The 19,137-nt window shown below is 40.2% G+C and overlaps 1 protein-coding gene and 2 long non-coding RNA genes across 3 annotated transcripts in view; all 3 read left to right on the forward strand.

Annotated features, from left to right (window-relative positions):
- Positions 1 to 19,137, forward strand: part of LOC127689387 (uncharacterized) — a 488,686-nt gene that overhangs the window by 281,598 nt on the left and 187,951 nt on the right. The window lies entirely within an intron of this gene.
- LOC127689394 (uncharacterized) overlaps positions 457 to 19,137 on the forward strand; it is a 126,157-nt gene continuing 107,476 nt past the window's right edge. The window contains exon 1 of the long non-coding RNA XR_007978903.1: positions 457 to 526. This is a non-coding gene — a long non-coding RNA (uncharacterized LOC127689394). The remainder of the gene's footprint in view (positions 527 to 19,137) is intronic.
- LOC127689395 (uncharacterized) overlaps positions 777 to 19,137 on the forward strand; it is a 107,208-nt gene continuing 88,847 nt past the window's right edge. Inside the window, exon 1 of the long non-coding RNA XR_007978904.1 lies at positions 777 to 838. This is a non-coding gene — a long non-coding RNA (uncharacterized LOC127689395). The remainder of the gene's footprint in view (positions 839 to 19,137) is intronic.

The following is a 19,137-nucleotide window of genomic DNA, read 5'->3' on the forward strand; positions in this document are numbered from 1 at the left end:
TTATATTAAAGATAATTCATATACACAAGAGAATGGGAATTATTATTGCACAACCCATACAACATGACATTAGTCAGGCTGCCTCAAACTCCTAGGACATAGAACGAGGCGAGGGTATGTTTATGTTGACATGCAGTCCTATCTGATTAAGGCCTGGTTACCTGAGTAGTCTGGGTTCTCTTACACCAACAGTGAAGGCTTTAATTTTAATATTATCAGGTTGCACATTAATTAATTAATTGCATCATGTTTTTTGTTTACTTTTTATACTACATAAACAAAGGTATATTATAATGTAAAATACACATGAGAGCCTTCTACCCCTTAAGAGAAGCTTGTCTACAGATTTCTTTTTACAAGCTTAGAATAAATTGATTGAAGGGAAATGTGCTGTTACAGGAAATGGTGTCACTTGAGGATGTCACTGTGAAGTTCACCTGAGAGGAGTGGCAAAATCTCAACAATGCTCAGAAGATGCTATACAGGAATGTGATGCTGGAGACATATAGTAGCCTGCTGTCACTGGGTAAGTCTCAGGAGCAAGCACCTTCCCTGCAGTAAATATATGGGCACTTGTAAGGTTGAGGGCTAAGGTTCTAGCCCCTGTATGATTATTCACTGCTCTCTAGTGAAAGGCCCACGTTTGTATTTTTGTTGCCTAGATCATAAAAACCTGGATTTGTCTTTCTTCAAAGAACCTTATTAGCAAAATGTTTCCAAGTCCTATATTATTTCCTATTAACAGTGCAATGCATCCCTAAACCTGAGTTGATCTTCAAATTGGAAGAGGAAGAGGAGCCATGGACAGCAGAAGAACCTGCAAACAAGACTCTGCCAGGTTGGTTGTTGGTCCATGTGGATGGGAGACCTTGTATAACAAAAGTTGGCCATATCATCAGTTTATCCCCCAGTTCCATATCCGAGGGCTCAAACGTGTTTGTCATGTAGTCTGCATGGACAGTTCTCTTGCATATGTTCCTGTATTTCAATTTGATGAAATAGTTTAGACCCTCCCCCAGCCCCCATCTAACCTTTGACTTCTGTAATTTGATGTTTTTCTTGGTACTTCTTTTTCATAGTTTCAGTTGCCTCTTGCACTCCAGGCTCATGGGGATTTGGTTTTTAGACATATTTCATGTGATTGATTTTGTTTTAGCACATTCTAATGACGCAGATTTCAAGTGCTGGTTCTTATATATATTTTATATAAATAAAAATGTAAAAGTAGACAGGCGGTGGTAGCACACAGCTTTAATCCAAGTACTTGGGAGGCAGAGGCAGGCAGATTTCTGAGTTCAAGGCCAGCCTGGTCTACAGAGTGAGTTCCAGGACAGCCAGGGCTATGCAGTGAAACCCTGTCTTGGAAAGAAAAAAATGTAAAAGTAATATCCTTACTTCATGGAATTAATTTCAACAAAGACAAATAAGTTTATTTATACTGAGGAGTCACAAACAAGTATATGTAATATTGAACCAGAGTATAAGAAGTAACAGATGGTGTTTAACATTATAGAGTATTTCAATTAAGAATTTGATGAGATAATACAGAAACAGATTTAGAAGTTAGGCTGTGAGCTATGGTGTAAGAAGTCATAAGAAGAACCCATAGGAAGGGGTGTTTTTATTTGAGAAAGAAATCAAGAGCTTTTTTGTTACAAGGAGAAGTAAGATGGGCTTTTCTTTTTCTTTTCTTTCTTTCTATTTTTATTTTTATTTTATTTATTTGTTTATTTATTTATTTATTTATTTTTGGTTTTTCAAGGCAGAGTTTCTCTGTGTAGCCCTGGCTGTTGGAGAACTCATTCTGTAGATCAGGCTGACCTCCAACTCAGAAATTCACCTGCTTCTGCCTCCCAAGTGCTAGGCTTTTTTTCCCTAAATTCTTTGTTTACATTCCAAATGCTTTCCTCTTTCCCGGTTCCCTACTCCCCATATGTCCCATAAGCCCTCTTATCTTCACCTATTCTCCAATCACCTCCCTCCTTTTCTCTGTCCTGGTACTCCCCTACAATGCTAGATCAAGAAGAACTCTCAACCCTGAACACCTATGCTCCAAATGCAAGGGCACCCTCATTTATAAAAGAATCTTTACTAAAGCTCAAAGCACACATTGCACCTAACACAATAATTGTGGGTGACTTTAACACTCCACTCTCCTCAATGGACCGATCAGGAAAACAGAAACTAAACAGGGACACAGTGAAACTAATTTAAGCTTTGGACCAATTAGATTTAATTTATATATATATATATATATATATATATATATATATATATATATATAGAGAGAGAGAGAGAGAGAGAGAGAGAGAACATTTCATACTAAGGCAAAAGATATACCCTTTTCTCAGCACCTCATGGTACCTTCTCCAAAATCAACCATAAGAGGTCACAAGACAGACGTCAACAAAATTTTTTTATTTATTATATGCAAGTACACTGTAGCTGTCTTCAGACAGCCTAGAAGAGGACATTGGATCTGATTACAGGTGGTTGTGAGCCACCATGTGGTTTCTGGGATTTGCACTCAGGACTTTCAGAAAAGCAGTCAGTGCTCTTAACTAGTGAGCCATCTCTCCAGCTCCAAGAGATAAGTTTTCAAGTTGAAGAACTCAAGCTTCTTCTTCTTCTTCTTCTTCTTCTTCTTCTTCTTCTTCTTCTTCTTCTTCTTCTTCTTCTTCTTCTTCTTCTTCTTCTTTTTTTTTTTTGGATGAGGGCTATAATTTAAATGTAGTACTCATTTAATTTTTCTTCTCTCATTCTAAAGCAACAAATATAATGAGGAATTGTAGAAGCCACTTTTTATAAAACTAAGAGAAGTCAAGTCTCTGAAACATGCCCACATTTTTGAGAATTGATGAATTACTAGAAGCTGGTACTTGCATCACCACTTTGGAGGCAAATATTAGGTCTTATCATTATCACAAGTAGCAACATATTTTAGAGATGTACAGAATACATGTTTTTTCAGAGTGGTAAATAGTAGTTTACTTGTATTTATTTTGGTTCTGAAAAGAACAGGACATGTTGTTCAACTGAGCCCTCAAACTGGAATGTTTTGGGTGGAAGTAGAAAGGAAGAAATTTCAGGTTTGAAATACGCACAGTCTGTTGTCATTTGTAATAACTCTAAGTGTACAAGATGCAAATTCATGGCCATAATGGAAGCTTCAAACTAGGAAGTAGCCTATCAGAGTTTGCTCATACTCTGCAAAGAGGATGTCCTAGAAATTATTGCCTTTTAGACCAGAATAAAGAGAATGGCAGAAAGAAAAGGTCATCACTATCATATATTAAAGTATACATGTGACTCGAACCTTGTAAAAAAATGTAACCATTCTCTGAGTGGAAACTATATCTATCAATTGGTAGATATTTTAACAAAATACTTTTTCATGAAAATAAAATGAAGCAATACTTTACTAATACCGTAATACTAGGAAACTTATCAGTGTATTTCAGTATGTTAAATTAAAGGAGTAAACTAAAGTTTATAAGCTAATACTATGATTTTAATAACAGTATGTGTTAGTAGGCTAGAAATTGTTTTTTCATAAACATGAGAGTCCCATTAGAAGCTCTTAAAAATTATTCATAGAAAGTTATTTTATTTGTTAGTTTGTTTCTTTGTTTGTTTGTATTTTTAGACTTCTACAATGTTGATGCCATAATTGAGACTAACCAGAAGAATCAAGAGAGACATTTGTAGCAAGTTACCTCCAATGGCCACAATAAAGCAACTGAGGGAGCAGAGGGATTAGAAAACACTTTTTATTTATACTCCATGAATATTTCAAGTCTTGTTGTAAGTAATAGAAACTGTTCTGGAGTGAAGTGTGAGGAGTTGGATGTATATATGAATACACATCTCTCTTTGGATCCTCATGGATTGTGTGCTGGAGAGCAATATAATGGCTGTTTTGTAGCAGGGAAACCCATTGGATATCCTTATTGGTTGGGTCAGCATTTCAAGATTCCAACTTCACAGCAGGGTTTTGAATATATTAGAGAAGGGAAAGATACAAAGGAGGGAAAACTATTGAAAAAAGTTACTCCATCTAAGAGACTTCAAATGGGATTGACTTCATGTAAGCATAATGTGTGTGAGCAAGTTTCTGTTCAGTCAGATTTCATGACTAAGATAGGGAAGGCAACTTTTAGTAAGAAGTGTATACTCACTAAACACCAAGCAACAAACTCAGTGAGAAAATCTTATAAATGCCTTGAAAGTAAGAAAACCTTTACCAGTGAATTAGACCTTATAGTTCATCAGAGGACACATAACTAGAAAAAAGCCTGTGTATGTATTCAGTGTGAGAAACCCTTTAGCACTTACAAGAGAGGAAGGAACTTAGTCTGGTTTGGAGCTAGTGACAGAGGAGTGGAAGAAGAGAGAGGTCTTCTTCAGGAGTTTTAGTGTTAAGGCTCTTTTTAGGTGAAGACCTTCCCTGAGGTGATCATTAATGAAGAAGCTCTCTGAGATGATCTTAGCTTGTTTTTATTGCTTTATTGGGGGTGGATGTGAACACAGAGGCTTTATTCTGGGTGAACGAGGGATTATGCAATGTTGGGGAAGGGTGTGAGAATATCCAGGAAGGGAAGGTCATTGGCTGAAGGCTAAGGTTATTGAGATGCCTCATTAGTATGGAGAGGTGGTCCAGGTGCTGTGCTATGTGGCAAGCACCAATCCCTAACACTATTGATGTTACTCTTACACTTGCAGACAGGAGCAAGTCGTCCTCTGAGAGGCTCCACTGAGCAACTGACTCAGACAGAAACAGACACCCACAGTCCAAGAGTGGATGGAGCTTGAGGATGCTTATGGAAAAATAAGAGGAATGATTCTGGGGCCTGAAGGGGATAGGAACTCCACATGAAGACCAACAGAGGCAACTAACCTGGACCCTTGGGGTCCTCAGAGTCTGAACCATCAACCAGAGAATATACACAGGCTGGACCTAGGCCTCTCCACTCATATGCAGCAGATGAGTAGCTTGGTCTTCATGTGGGTCCCAAAAACCTGGAGCAGTGGCTATCCCAAAAGCTGTTGCCTGTACTCTGGATATGTTGTTCTACGCTGGGATGCCTTGTCTGGCCTCAGTGGGAGAAGAAGTGCCTAGCTGTGCAGAGACTTGAAGTGCCAGAGTTTGGGGAGGTATACCCAAGGGTCTCCCACCCACTCATAGGAGAATAGGATGACGTGATGGGGGAAGGATTGTGGGAGGAGGTGACCTGGAAGAGGGTGGTGAGTGGGATGTAAAGTGCATAAGTTAAAAAATTAAGAAAAAAAGCAAACAAAAGAAACCGATCATTGGCATACATCACAAAATGTGTACAAAGAAATAATACTGGGTAGCAGAGTAATTACATGTGCTGAGAGACTATTTTCTTATCTCTGGAAATAGGTTGCAACTTTCAGCCTTTGCTTGTGGCCATCAGAAATTAAATGCACTCTGCTGGGAGACTCGGAACACAAGTGGTGAGTAGTACTAGACTCAGCAGCCTGAAAAATAGCAGGTAGTGGTTTTCAGTTTCTTTGTCATGTCAGAGCAAAATGCTCATGACCCTAAGGACATCTTTGTAAACGTTGGTAGGAGAAAGTTACTGCAAGTTAAGAATTGTTTGATGAAAACAGGTCTTTAACCTTTATCTCTGTGCCATGTATCTGGTGCATTAGTGAGAAATAAATGTGTAATGTTTAATTTTCCCAACTGTGATCTGTTTTCATCATATAACCAAGAGCTCATTATTGGTAATTCATTTTATGAATACAGAGAATCTTTCAGAGATGAGTGAGTAGCCCCCTTTCAGCATATTCATACAGAAGAGAAGCTTCCCTTGATTCCAAGGTTAATTGTAGAAAAATCAAATGTGGGAACAACCGCAAGGAATCATTTTGGGGAATGCTTTTCATCATGTGAATGTATCTCATTGAAAAAGAAGTAGATGTCAAATGATTTTATAGTATTTCCAGTCTTATATAAAATTATAGTACATATAAACATACCAACTCATGCATTATCCATGAGTACACAGGCAATGTTAAATACAACTTTAATATCAAATATTTGAGTATTTATTAGATATGAACCCATGGAGTGATAGTACTCTGTGAGGATCTGTGATAGCATTTTCTTTTTTAGGTTGAAAATCCAAGATCAGGTAGTGTCTTCATTTTAGCTTCTTCTGTGGGCCTACTTGGCTGTTTTACAACACATTAGAGTGTCAGAAGGGGACCAAGCTAAGTTCAGAAACACAAAAATGTGCTCTGTGCTGCATTAAAAATAATACAAGGGCTGGAGAGATGGCTTAGTGGTTAAGAGCACTGACTTCTCTTCCAGAGGTCCTAAGTTCCACAGCAACCACATGGTAGCTCACAGTGATCTGTAATGAGATTTGATGCTCTATTCTGGTGTTTCTGAAGACAGCTATGGTGTACTCACATAAAATAAATAAATACATTTAGAAAAATACAAAATTTTGGGAGTAACCACAAGATTAGCAGTACTCTCTTTTGTGGCATTTTCTTTTGTTCTGGTTACAACCTTGGTTTCCTCACCATGAGGTAGTAGGGATTCCCTCACCTTCAACTTTTACCACACAATTGGCCAAGTTTTACTTAGCCTATGAACCTTTTGAAAGGAATTTTCACAATAAACACATGATATACTCCATAGACACAAAGAAGCAAAATGAGAAGTAAGGCCCAAGCAAGGATGCTTGAATTTCATTTAGAAGGGGAAGATAAAATAGTCATAGGAGGCAGAGGGACAGGGGAACTGGCTAAGAGAGGGGATGCGGAGAGAAATGGGAGGGGTTCATGATCAGGTATGGGAGATTCAAGAGAAAGAGAGAGATCCAGTAGCATGAATAGAAATCTACAGTTGGTTGGCATGGGGGTGGAAGGCATCTCTAGGACATGCCAGAGACCTGGGATGGGGGAGGCTCCCAGGATTCATTGTGGGTAACCTTAGTTGAGATTCATAGCATTGGGAATATATAGGAGAGAGCCCGAAGAGGCTGTCTCCTGTAGCTAAATAGGACCTCCAGTAGACGGATAAGGACACCAATCCACCTACATGCTTTTAACCCAAAATTTGTCTTGTTTACAGAAAGATAGAGGGGCAAAGATGGAGCAGAAATTGAGGACATTGCCTACCAGTAACCAGCCCAACTTAAGGCACATCCCATGAGCAAACACTACCAATTAAACTCTGTTATGCATGCACACAGGAACCTTCCATAACTGTCCTCTCCGAGGCTCCATCCAGTAGCTGACTGAAAGTGATGCAGGAACACAGAGCCAACATTAGACAGAGCTTGGGGACTCTTACTGAAGAGTTGGGGGAGGGGGATGATGGAAGGCCCTGACTGGGATAGGAACTCCACATGAAAACCAAGAGTCATCTAACCCGGACCACTGAGGAGCTCTCAGAAACTGAGCCACTAAGCAAAGGGCTTACACAAGCTAGACAGAGGCCCTCAGCATTTATGTAGCAGAAATGCAGCTCATTCTCCATTTGGGGCCTCCAACAAGTGGAGCTGGGGCTGTCCATAAAGCTGTAGCCTGGCTGTGGAATCCATTTCTCCAACAAAGGCTGATTTGTGCTTTTCCTTGCAGAGAGAGAGAGAGAGAGAGAGAGAGAGAGAGAGAGAGAGAGCCTAACCATGCAGAAATTTGTTGGGCCATGTAGGGGAATACGGAAGAGGGCCCCACTTTCTCAGAGAAGAAGGGGAGGGGCATGGGTAGGGGGAGTCTCTGAGAGGAGGATCAGGACTGGGGACAGTGATAGGGATGTAAAGTGAATAAATTAATTAATGGAAAAAGTACTTGCAGGCAAATACAATGAGCTATAAAGTTAAATTGAGGTAACCCAGACACAGAAAAGCACACATAGCATTTTTTTCACTTGGATGTGGATTTTAACTGTTAATTTATAAGTGGCTATAAGCCACTTGTAAACATGAAGTATAATCTGTATGACTTCAGCAGTTACATATAGAGTAAGGGGATACATACTTAGTTACTTCAAGAAAAAGGAATTTGTAATAGGTAGTTATAGATGGGCACATGATGGGGCTTGAATGAGAAGATCAAGTAGGGAAGGAACAGGAGGACAGGGAAAACTGAAAATATGGGGAGAGACAGCTAAAATTAAGGACTATTTGAATCATAGCATGGGAACCTACTACAGCAAAAGCTTCCTTCTGTATATACAGATATGAAGTGATCTAAATGAATGGGCTCCTAAATGATGGGGAGGCCTCCTCAACTGGACATCTCTTGTCACCAACTGAAGCTTCCAGCACTGAGAATGGCTTTCTTCTAATTGAGTTGTTTCCAAGGAGGTTCTATAGGAACCCCTAAACAACTCAGGATATTGTCAAAACTACATATTCTTCTCTCTTGCTCCTATCAAAACTAAGTCCAGTGCCCAGAGGTCAATATCTGATTCTCTATAATGTAAAGACAAAGGGGTATTACAAGGTTAGTCAGTTCAGCAGGCTGAATTACTGGTGCTCACTCAGTTGTGGGTGTCACTTGTGGACCCACTACACCTAGGTAAAGAAAGCAACTCATCCAGAACAATGAAGACCAGGTTTCCAAAAATTCCTCTAGACCATCCTCTCTGAGAAGCCATTTAGAAATGCCAGGGGCCAGGTGTTTTAATTATTCTGCAATTAAATTTCTTCCAAGTAATGAACCAGAGTTGTACATTTCCATGAAATCTTTCTTTTCTTTATTTTTCTTCCTTCGTTCATTCCTTCGTTACTTCGTTCGTTCCTTCCTTCCTATATCTTTCTTTTTGTCTTTGTTTCTTTGATTCTTTGTTTCCTTCTTTCTTCCTTCCTTCTCTCTTTTTCTCTCCTTTTTTTTTCTTCCTTTTTTTATTCTATATATTCTTTATTTACATTTCAAGTGATTTTCCCTTTCCTGGATCCCCACTTCTCGAAAGTCCCATAAAACCTCATCCCTACCCCTGTTCCCCAATCAAACCCTTCCCTCTTCTGGTATTCTCCTACACTGCTGCACTGAGCTTTTCCAGAACGGGGGGGGGGGGCACTACCTTCTTCTTCTTGGGCACCATTTGATATGTGCATTGTGTCTTGGGTATTCCAAGCTTCTAGGCTAATATCCACTTATCAGTGAGTGCAGACCATGAGTGATCTTTTGAGCCTGTGTTGCCTCACTTAGGATGATGTTCTCCAGCTCCATCCATTTGTCTACGAATTTGATGAATTCATTGTTTCTAATGGCTTAATAGTACATTGTGTATATATACCACATTTTCTGTATCCATTCCTCCGTTGAGGGACATCTGGGTTCTTTTCAGCTTTTGGCTATTATAAATAGGGCTGCTATGAACATAGCATGTATCCTTATTACATGCTGGGGAATCCTCTGGGTATATGCCCAGGAGTGGTATAGCGGTGTCCTCTGGAAGTATCATTCCCAGTTTTCTAAGGAACCACCAGACTGACTTCCAGAGTGGTAGTACCAGCTTGCAACCCCACCAGCAGTGGAGGATTGTTCCTCTTTCTCCACATTCCTGCCAGCACTTGTTTTTTCCTGACTTTTTGATCTTAGCCATTCTGACTGGTGTGTGGTGAAATCTCAGGGTTGTTTTGATTTGCATTTTCCTGATGACTAAGGATGCTGAACATTTCTTTAGGTGCTTCTTAGCCATTCAATGTTCCTCAGGTGAAAATTCTTTGCTTAGCTCTGTACCCCATTTTTTTGTTTGTTTTTTGTTTTTTTGTTTTTTTTTTGGCAAAGTTAAAGCATTTATTAATAATGTCTCCTACATTCTTTTTTTTATTTGATATATTTTTCCAACCTTTTCCATTTCCCTGTTCTGGTTTTGCCCTATACTGCTTCACTGAGTATTTCCAGAACAAGGGGCCACTCCTCTGTTCTTCTTCTTTTTTTTTTCCTCCATTCTTCTTGTACCTCATTTGATGTGTGGATTATGTTTTGGGTATTCCAGTTTTCTAGGTTAATATTCACTTATTAGTGAGTGCATACCATGATTCAACTTTTGAGTCTGGGTTACCTCACTTAGTATGATGTTCTCCAGCTCCATCCATTTGACTAAGAATTTCATGAATTCATTGTTTCTAATAGCTGAATAGTACTCCATTGTATATATACACCACATTTTTTGTATCCACTCTTCTCTTGAGGGATACCTGGGTTCTTTCCAGCTTCTGGCAATTATAAATAGGGCTGCTATGAACATAGTGGAACATGTATCCTTATTACATGCTGGGGAATCTTTTGGGTATATGCCCAGGAGTGGTATAGCAGGAACTTCTGGAAGTGAGGTGCCCAGTTTTCTGAGGAACCACCCGACTGATTTCCAGAGTGGTTGTACCAATTTGCAACCCCACCAGCAGTGGAGGAGTGTTCCTCTTTCTCCACATCCTAGCCAACACCTGCTGTCTCCTGAATTTTTAATCTTAGCCATTCTGACTGATGTAAGGTGAAATCTCAGGGTTGTTTTGATTTGCATTTCTTTAATGACTAATGATGTTGAGTATTTTTTAAGATGCTTCTCTGCCATCCGAAGTTCTTCAGGTGAGAATTCTTTGTTTAACTCTGTACTCCATTTTTTAATAGGGTTATTTGGTTTCCTGGAGTCTAACTTCTTGAGTTCTTTATATATATTGGATATTAGCCCTCTATCTGATGTAGGGTTGGTGAAGATCTTTTCCCAATTTGTTGGTTGCCAATTTGTCCTTTTGATGGTGTCCTTTGCCTTACAGAAACTTTGTAATTTTATGAGGTCCCACTTCTCAATTCTTGATCTTAGAGCATATGCTATTGGTGTTCTGTTCAGAAACTTCCCCCCTGTACTGATGTCGTCAAGGGTCTTCCCCAGTTTCTTTTCTATTAGCTTCACAGTGTCTGGCTTTATGTGGAGGTCCTTGATCCATTTGGAGTTGAGCTTAGTACAAGGAGACAAGGATGGATCAATTCCCATTCTTCTGCATGCTGACCTCCAGTTGAACCAGCACCATTTGTTGAAAAGGCTATCTTTTTCCATTGGATGTTTTCAGCCTCTTTGTTGAGGATCAAGTGGCCTTAGGTGTGTGGCTTCATTTCTGGATCTTCAATCCTGTTCCATTGATCCACCTGCCTGTCACTGTACCAATACCATGCAGTTTTTAACACTATTGCTCTGTAGTATTGCTTGAGGTCAGGGATACTGATACCCAAAAGATCTGTATGACAAGAACTTCAAGACTCTGAAGAAGGAAATGGAAGAAGACCTCAAAAAATGGAAAAACCTCCCATGCTCATGGACCCGCAGGATTAATATAGTTAAAATGGCCATTTCGCCAAAAGCAATATACAGATTCAATGCAATACCCATCAAAATCTCAATTCAATTCTTCACAGAGTTAGAAAGAGCAATCCTCAAATTCATCTGGAATGACAAATAACCCAGGATAGCTACAACTATTCTCAACAATAAAAGAAATTCTGTACCCCATTTTTAAATGGGGATATTTGGCTCAACCAGAGTTGTACATTTCCATGAAAGCTTTCTTTTCTTTCTTTTCCTTCCTTCCTTCCTTCCTTCCTTCCTTCCTTCCTTCCTTCCTTCCTTCCTTCCTTCCTTCCTTCCTTCCTTCCTTCCTGTATCTTTCATTGTGTCTTTGTTTCTTTGATTATTTGTTTCTTTCTTTCTTCCTTCCTTCTCTCTCTTTCTCTCCTTTCTTTTTCTTCCTTTCTAACCCATCTCCATTTTTTGGAGATAGGGTTTCTCTTTGTAGCCCTGGCTGATCTTCACTTCGCTTTGTCAACCAGGCTGTACTAGAACTGAGAGCTCTACTTGCCTCTGCCTCCAAAGTTCTCTAATGCTGCTTTATTTTCATTACATGGTTGTCACTATGTACCTTTAAAACTTTAGGAGGAGTGTTTCACCTAAGATTTTGGTAATAATAACAAATATTGGTAGAGCAGTTGGGACATACCTTTAATCCCAGGACTTTGGAGGCAGAGGCAAGTGGATGTGTTAATTTAAGGCCAGTTTACATAGCTGATTCCATTAAAACTTTAGGAGGGGTGGCTTAACCTATGATTTTGGCAATAATAGCAAATGTTGGTAGAGCATTGTGGTACAAACCTTTAATCCCAGGACTTTGGAGGCAGAGGCAAGTGGATGTAATAATTTAAGGCCAGTTTACATAACTGATTTCAGGATAGCAGGAGCTACATAAAAGAGAGCCTTTTTCAAACAAACAAACAAACAAACAAACAAACAACTCCCTAAAAACAACAAAAAACAACACAACAACCAACCAATCAAAAACCATATGAAACAACTTAAAGATAAATAAAACCAAGACTTACATGCATTTTTATAAAAGTAGTATAACTCTCCCTAGGTTTTATGTTTTATACTTAAATAATATTGCCATCCAGTGGCATTTAATGTGAAAATTTATTTCAAAGGCCCGTGTACTAAGTAAACTTGGTCCATTGTGTGCTAGTGTTCATTTAAACATTTTTCCCAAACACAAACATTTACACATTCTCTGCCCCTCATGGAACCTGCTCTAAAATTGACCACATTCTTGGACACAAAGTCAGTCTCAACAGATACAGGAAAATTGAAATAATTCAGTGTATCCTATAAGGCCATCACAGAATAAATCTTGATATCAACAGCACAAGAAACAACAGAAAGCTCACAAACACATGGAAACTGCACAATTCACTACTGCATGAAGACAGAAGTAATGATATTAAAGACTCAATAGAATTGACTAGAAATGAATATACATCATTCCCAAGATTATGGGACTGGATAAAGGGGTAAGTTTTAAAGGGCAAGGTCACAGCACCAAGTGCCCTCAAAAAACAACTAGAGTGAAGCTGAGTGGTGGGGTCTCACACCTTTAATCCCATCCCCATTGGGAAGCAGGTGGGTCTCTGAGCTCAAGGCCAAGCCTGGTCTGTGGATCCAATTCCAGGACAGTTAAGGCTACACAGAGAAATTCTGTCTCCAGAACACAAAAGCAGACATAGAGAAAAACTTATACTAGCAACTTAATAGCACACCTAAAAGCTCTAGAACAAAAACAAGAAATCTAAAATGTACTACATGGCAAGAAATAAACTGAAGACTGAAACCAATAAAATAGAAACAAAGGGAAATATTCTTTAGTTCTTTGAGAAAATCAGTGAGATTGCAAACGCTTATTCAGATGAACTGACAGACACGAAGAGAACACCCAGATTAAAAAAATCAAAATGAATGAGGTTAGTGAGGTAATGGGTAAATCTCTAGGAAATGCCAGAGATTTGGGATGGGGAAGGCTCCCGGGAGTCAATGCAGGTGACCTTGTCCTAGATGTCTATCAGTGGGGTCATTAAACCAGAAGAGGCCACCCTGAGTAGTCATGTGGCTTCCCCAGTAGAGGGAAAAATATAGCAACACATATACATGGACCCCCCCCCACACACACACACACACCACCCAATCCCACCACATCTACATAACTTTTAACTCAACAGTTTGTCCTGTCTAAAATAAATGCAGGGACAAAGGTAGAACAGAGGTTTAAGGAATGGCCAACCAACAACCTGCTCAACTTGAAACCCATCCCATAGACAAGCAACATTTACTGACACTATTAATGATACTCTGTTATGCTTGCAGATAGGAGCCTAGCATAACTGTCCTCTGAGGTGCTATACCCAGAAGCTGACTGAAACATATAAATACACAGAGGAGAAAAAATGGAAGGAGGTTGGGAATCTTATGGAAGCTAGCAGGACTGAAGGCCCTAAATAGGATAGGAACTTCACAGAGACCAACAGAGACAACAAACCTGGACCTTTGGAAGCTCTCATAGACTGAGCCACCAACCAAAGAGCATAGACGGTTGGAGGCCCCAGCACATGGGTAACAGATGTGCAGCACAGCCTCCATGTGGGTTCTCCAACAACTGGAGAGGGGGGCTGTCCCCGAAGACTGTCAGTAGAATCTGGTCCCCAACAGGACTGCCTTTTTTGGCTGCAGTAGGAGAGAATTCATCTAACCCTGCAGAGATTTGATATTTCAGGATTGGGTGATACCCAGGGATGATCTTACGGTCTCAGAGGAGAAGGGGAAGGAGGATGGGATGGAGTGAGACTTTGTGTAGGGGACAGGGAGGAGGGCCAGTGTTTGGAATGTAGATAAAAAATGCTTTGATTTTCAGAGAATGCAATTTTCAGAATTGTGTCAAGGGGAAGAAACAAACTAATAAACTATATTTTCTTAGAACCTTTGTAAGCACTAGAGTCAGAAACACTTGCCAGGAAGGAAATAGCAAGCACTTCATGTTACAGTTCTGAGATCTGCAAGCCTGACATTCCTACTGAGGTTCTCAAATCTTGAAGAAGTCTTCAGAATGGTCCATATATGTACTCTCGGTGGGCATGTACCTAGCTTTGTTTATGGAAGACTTGTTTTCTTTCTTTTCTTTTTAAAATAGTTTCTTCACTTTACATCCAATTCACTTCACCCCCCTCCTTCTGGTCTCCCTCGCACATACCCTCCTTCCAACCTCCTTCAGCTTATCCTCTGAGAGGTGGAGGCCTTCCCTTGGCTATCTCCTTCCCTGGCACATCAAGTCACTTCAGGTCTAGGCATATCCTCTTCCACTGAAGCCAGACAAGGCAGCCCAGCTAGGTGAACAGGATCCTCAGTTTGGTAACAGATTCAGGGACAGCCCCTGCTCTAGATGTTTGGGGACCCACATTAAGACCAAGCTGAACATCTACAATATATGTGGGCAGGGGGTGGTGTGGGGGCTTGGTAGACCCCATGTATGTTCTTAAGTTTGTGGTTCAGTCTCTGGGAACCCCTAAGGGTCCAAGTTAGTTGATACTGTTGGTCTTGTGGAATCTCTATCTCTTCAAGGTTCCTCTTTCCCTCCCCTTTTCCTTGCTCATTTCTTAGAAGGCCAACCCCAACATCATCTCCCCTCCAGCCTCCCTCCCAAATTCTTGTCATCCTTCCTAAATTATTTATGTATTCAAATCCAGTGAGTGCATTCAGTGTAGTGCCCATATATGGATGTGGGGTGACCTACTGAGACAAAAAGAGGATCTTGCTTTAAGACCAATCTTAAATAGGGCTTTCTGGTCTTCAGTCACATATTAGTCTTTTGTTCCCTCATCTCCCTGGTTTTGAAAACCACAAGACTGGACTTTCTTCTAAGCCTGACAATAATTCCTGTGGTGCACTGGACCTAGCTTTAAGAGTGCTCACTTTTGGGACTCCAGCTCCACCCTCATGACATCACTTGGGGTGTGTTTGGTGTTAATAACAGAAAACATAACTAATGATGGTTTTATCATAGGGATATTCCTCATATACTTGATTAATAAGACCAGAATTGATGTAGTAGTTGTCACACATTGTGTCCTTCAAAAAGGTATAATTAAGCTTGGTGTGAAGGCACTCAGCTATAATCCCAGCACCAAAGAGACAAAGGAAGACTTATTTCTATGAGTTTGAGGCCTGCCACATCTATATACTAGGTGAGCTCCAGTGCAGGCAAGGCAACGTGGTGAGACCCTATATTAAAAAAAAAAAACAAAAACTCCATGATAATCAGATAGCTAGCACAAGTCCAGGAGGTGAAGGTGTGGCTAATGTCTCAGCAAAATAGTAAACACTGGGATCTTCAGGAAATCCCTTAAGGCTGTGGAAAATAACTCTAAATATATGAGATATATGTAATTCCTAAACTATGCAAACTATAAGGGTGTAATATAAATTACAAAGGGCTTCACTAATCTAAAGGAAAAAAGGCAGCTGCATTTATGAGCCAGCTCCTCATAAAGATACAAAGGCAGGCAGATACAAATGCAGCCAGATTCCTGAGTTCAAGGTCAGCCCAGGACAGAGCAAGGTTAGGCCCAGGTGTGGTAGAAATGGTAACTAGCCTATCACCTGTGCTTAACATAGGCACACAGATCTCTGAATTCTTTTGCAATGTTAAGAAAAAAAAGTGTGCTTGCTATCTCCTAAGAATCAAAGGGCTGGGGTCAAGGGATGCTGATTTATAAAATAATCAAAGGGAACCTGAAATAAATAAGCAAATTGATATGCAAATAAAAAACCGGGTTGTGGTCTGCTAGAGATGAGATAGCAAAAAGAGATAGCAGTTCTCCAGAATTTTTCTCTAGCAAGGTCAGAGCTATCTGGAAATCTTTGGAGAGCAACACGGTTCTTCAAGAATTGTTTCTTAACAGAATTTCTGACTTGGTCAGAAGATCCAATAACTTCTTGTTTTGTTTTGTTTTTGAGACAGGTTTTTTCTGTATAGCCCTGGTTGTCCTGGAACTCACTCTGTAGACAAGGCTGGCCTCAATCTCAGAAATCCACCTGCCTCTGCCTCCCAAGTGCTGGGATTAAAGGGAAGCACCGCCACTGTCCGGATCCAATAATTTTTATAGCAGCTTTTCTGACCAAAGCCAGAAAAGTCAAGATTTATCTACATAGGTTTTAGAATTTTTAGGAGCAGAGAAAGCTGTCTCAACCAGAGGGATTTTAGAATAGCAAAAATGCTGTCAGAGAGAGAGGGGGAGGAAGAGAGGGGAGGGGAGAGAGAGAGAGAGAGAGAGAGAGAGAGAGAGAGAGAGAGAGAGAGAGAGAGAGAGAGAGAACAGTCTGGAAAGCCATCTCAGCAGAATTTAGGAAGTCAGCTTGGTTCCACAATTTGACTTCGAGTTGTTCTTTTTGATGCTCCCAGACACAGCCCTTCCCTCAGAGCCCCCTCCCATGCAGAGACTGGTCCCTTCCGTGCCACAACTGGACATTTCTGTTTTTCATATATTCCTTGTTTGTGTTTAGCTTCAAAAAAGTTTTTTCTTCCAGATATCTTTTCTGAAGTCATTTCAATATATCCACCCTATTCTTCTTTTACCTAAATACAAATTTCTTTACCTTTTTTTAATTATTTAATTTTTTTTGAGACTGGGTTTCTCTGTGTATCCGGAGTATCCTGGAATTTGTTCCATAGACCAGGTAGGCTTTAAATTCAGAGATCAGCCTATTCCTGTTTTCCAAGTGCTGGGATTAAAGGCATGTATTACTACTGCGTGGCTTTGTTTTAAAATTTTAGACATGTTCATCGCATTAATTTAATGTGAGTCATGGTTTTGTGTGTATTACATTTCAAATCATTTCCCCTTTTATGCCTCCCCACTCCCTGAAAGTCCCATAAGCCCTCTTCCCTCCTCCTATTCCCCCATCCACCCCTTCCCACTACCCTGTTCTGGTATTCCCCTATACTGCTGCACTGAATCCTTCCAGAACCAGGGGCCACTCCTCAGTTCCTCTTGGACATCATTTAATATGTGGATTATGTCTTGGGTATTCCACGTTTCTAAGCTAATTTCCACTTATCAGTGAGTGCATACCATGATTCATCTTTTGAGACTGGGTTGCCTCACTTAGTTTGATGTTTTCCAGCTCCATCCATTTGACTAAGACTTTCATAAATTCATTGTTTCTGATGGCTGAATAGTACTCTAATGTGTAAATATACCACCTTTTTTTCCGTATCCATTCCTCCATTGAGGGAAACCTGGGTTCTTTCCAGCTTCTGGCTATTACAGACAGGGCTGCTATGAACATAGTGGAACATGTGTCCTCATTGCATGCCGGGGAATCCTCTGGGTATATGCCCAGGAGTGTTATAGCAGGGTCCTCTGGAAGTGTCATGCCCAGTTTTCTGAGGAACCGCCAGACTGATTTTGAAAGTGGTTGTACCATATTGCAATCCCACCAGCAGTGGAGGAGTGTTCCTCTTTCTCCACATCCTCGCCAACACCTGCTGTCTCCTGAGGTTTTTTTTTATTTATTTATTTATTTATTTTTTATTTTGGATTTTTCAAGACAGGGTTTCACTGTATAGCCTTGGCTGTCCTGGAATTCACTCTGTAGACCAGGCTGGCCTAACTCAGAAATCCACCTGCCTCTGCCTCCCCAAGTGCTGGGATTACAGGCGTGTGCCACCACTGCCCGGCTATCTCCTGAGTTTTTAACCTTAGCCATTCTGACTTGTGTGAGGTGAAATCTCAGGGTTGTTTTGATTTGCATTTCCCTAATGACTAATGATGTTGAACATTTCTTAAGGTGCTTCTCAGCCATCCAAAGTTCTTCATGTGAAAATTCTTTGTTTAGCTTCATACCCCACTTTTTAATAGGGTTATTTGATTCTCTGGGCTCTACCTTCTTGAGTTCTTTGTATATATTAGATATTAGTCCTCTGTCGGATTTAGGGTTGGTGAAGATCCTTTCCCAATCTGTTGGTTGACGTTTTGTCCTTTTGACAGTGTCCTTTGCTTTACAGAAAGTTTGTAATTTTATGAGGTTCCATTTGTCAATTCTTGATCTTAGAGCATAAGCTATTGGTGTTCTGTTCAGCAAATTTTCCCCTGTGCCCATGTCCTCAAGGGTCTTCCCCAGTTTCTTTTCTATTAGTTTCAATGTGTCAGGTTTTATGTGGAGGTCCTTGATCCACTGGGAGTTGAGATTAGTACAAGGAGATAAGAATGGATCAATTAGCATTCTTCTGCATGCTGACCTCCAATTGAACCAGCACCATTTGTGGAAGGGGTAGATGGAGGAACAGGGGGAGGGAAGAGGGCTTATGAGACTTGCGCGGATTGGAGACCCAGAAAAGGGAAAATCGTTTGAAATGTAAATAAAAAAATATATCAATAAAAAAAAGAAAAGGCTATCTTTTTTTCCACTGGATGTTTTCAGCTCCTTTGTCGAAGATTAAGTGACCATAGGTGTGTGGGTTCATTTTTGGGTCTTCAATCCTATTCCATTGATCCACTTGCCTGACATTGTACCAATACCGTGCAGTTTTTAACACTATTGCTCTGTAGTAATGTGTGAGGTCTAGGATACTGATTCCCCCAGAAGTTCTTTTACTGTTCAGAATAGTTTTAACTATCCTGGGTTTTTTGTTATTCCAGATAAATTTGAAAATTGCTCTTTCTAACTCTATGAAGAACTGAGTTGGGATTTTGATGGGGACTGCATTGAATCTGTAGATTGCTTTTGGCAAGATGTTCATTTTAACTATATTAATCCTGCCAATCCACTAGCATGGA

Source organism: Apodemus sylvaticus, chromosome 7 (assembly GCF_947179515.1).
Source record: "Apodemus sylvaticus chromosome 7, mApoSyl1.1, whole genome shotgun sequence".
NCBI lineage: Eukaryota > Metazoa > Chordata > Mammalia > Rodentia > Muridae > Apodemus > Apodemus sylvaticus.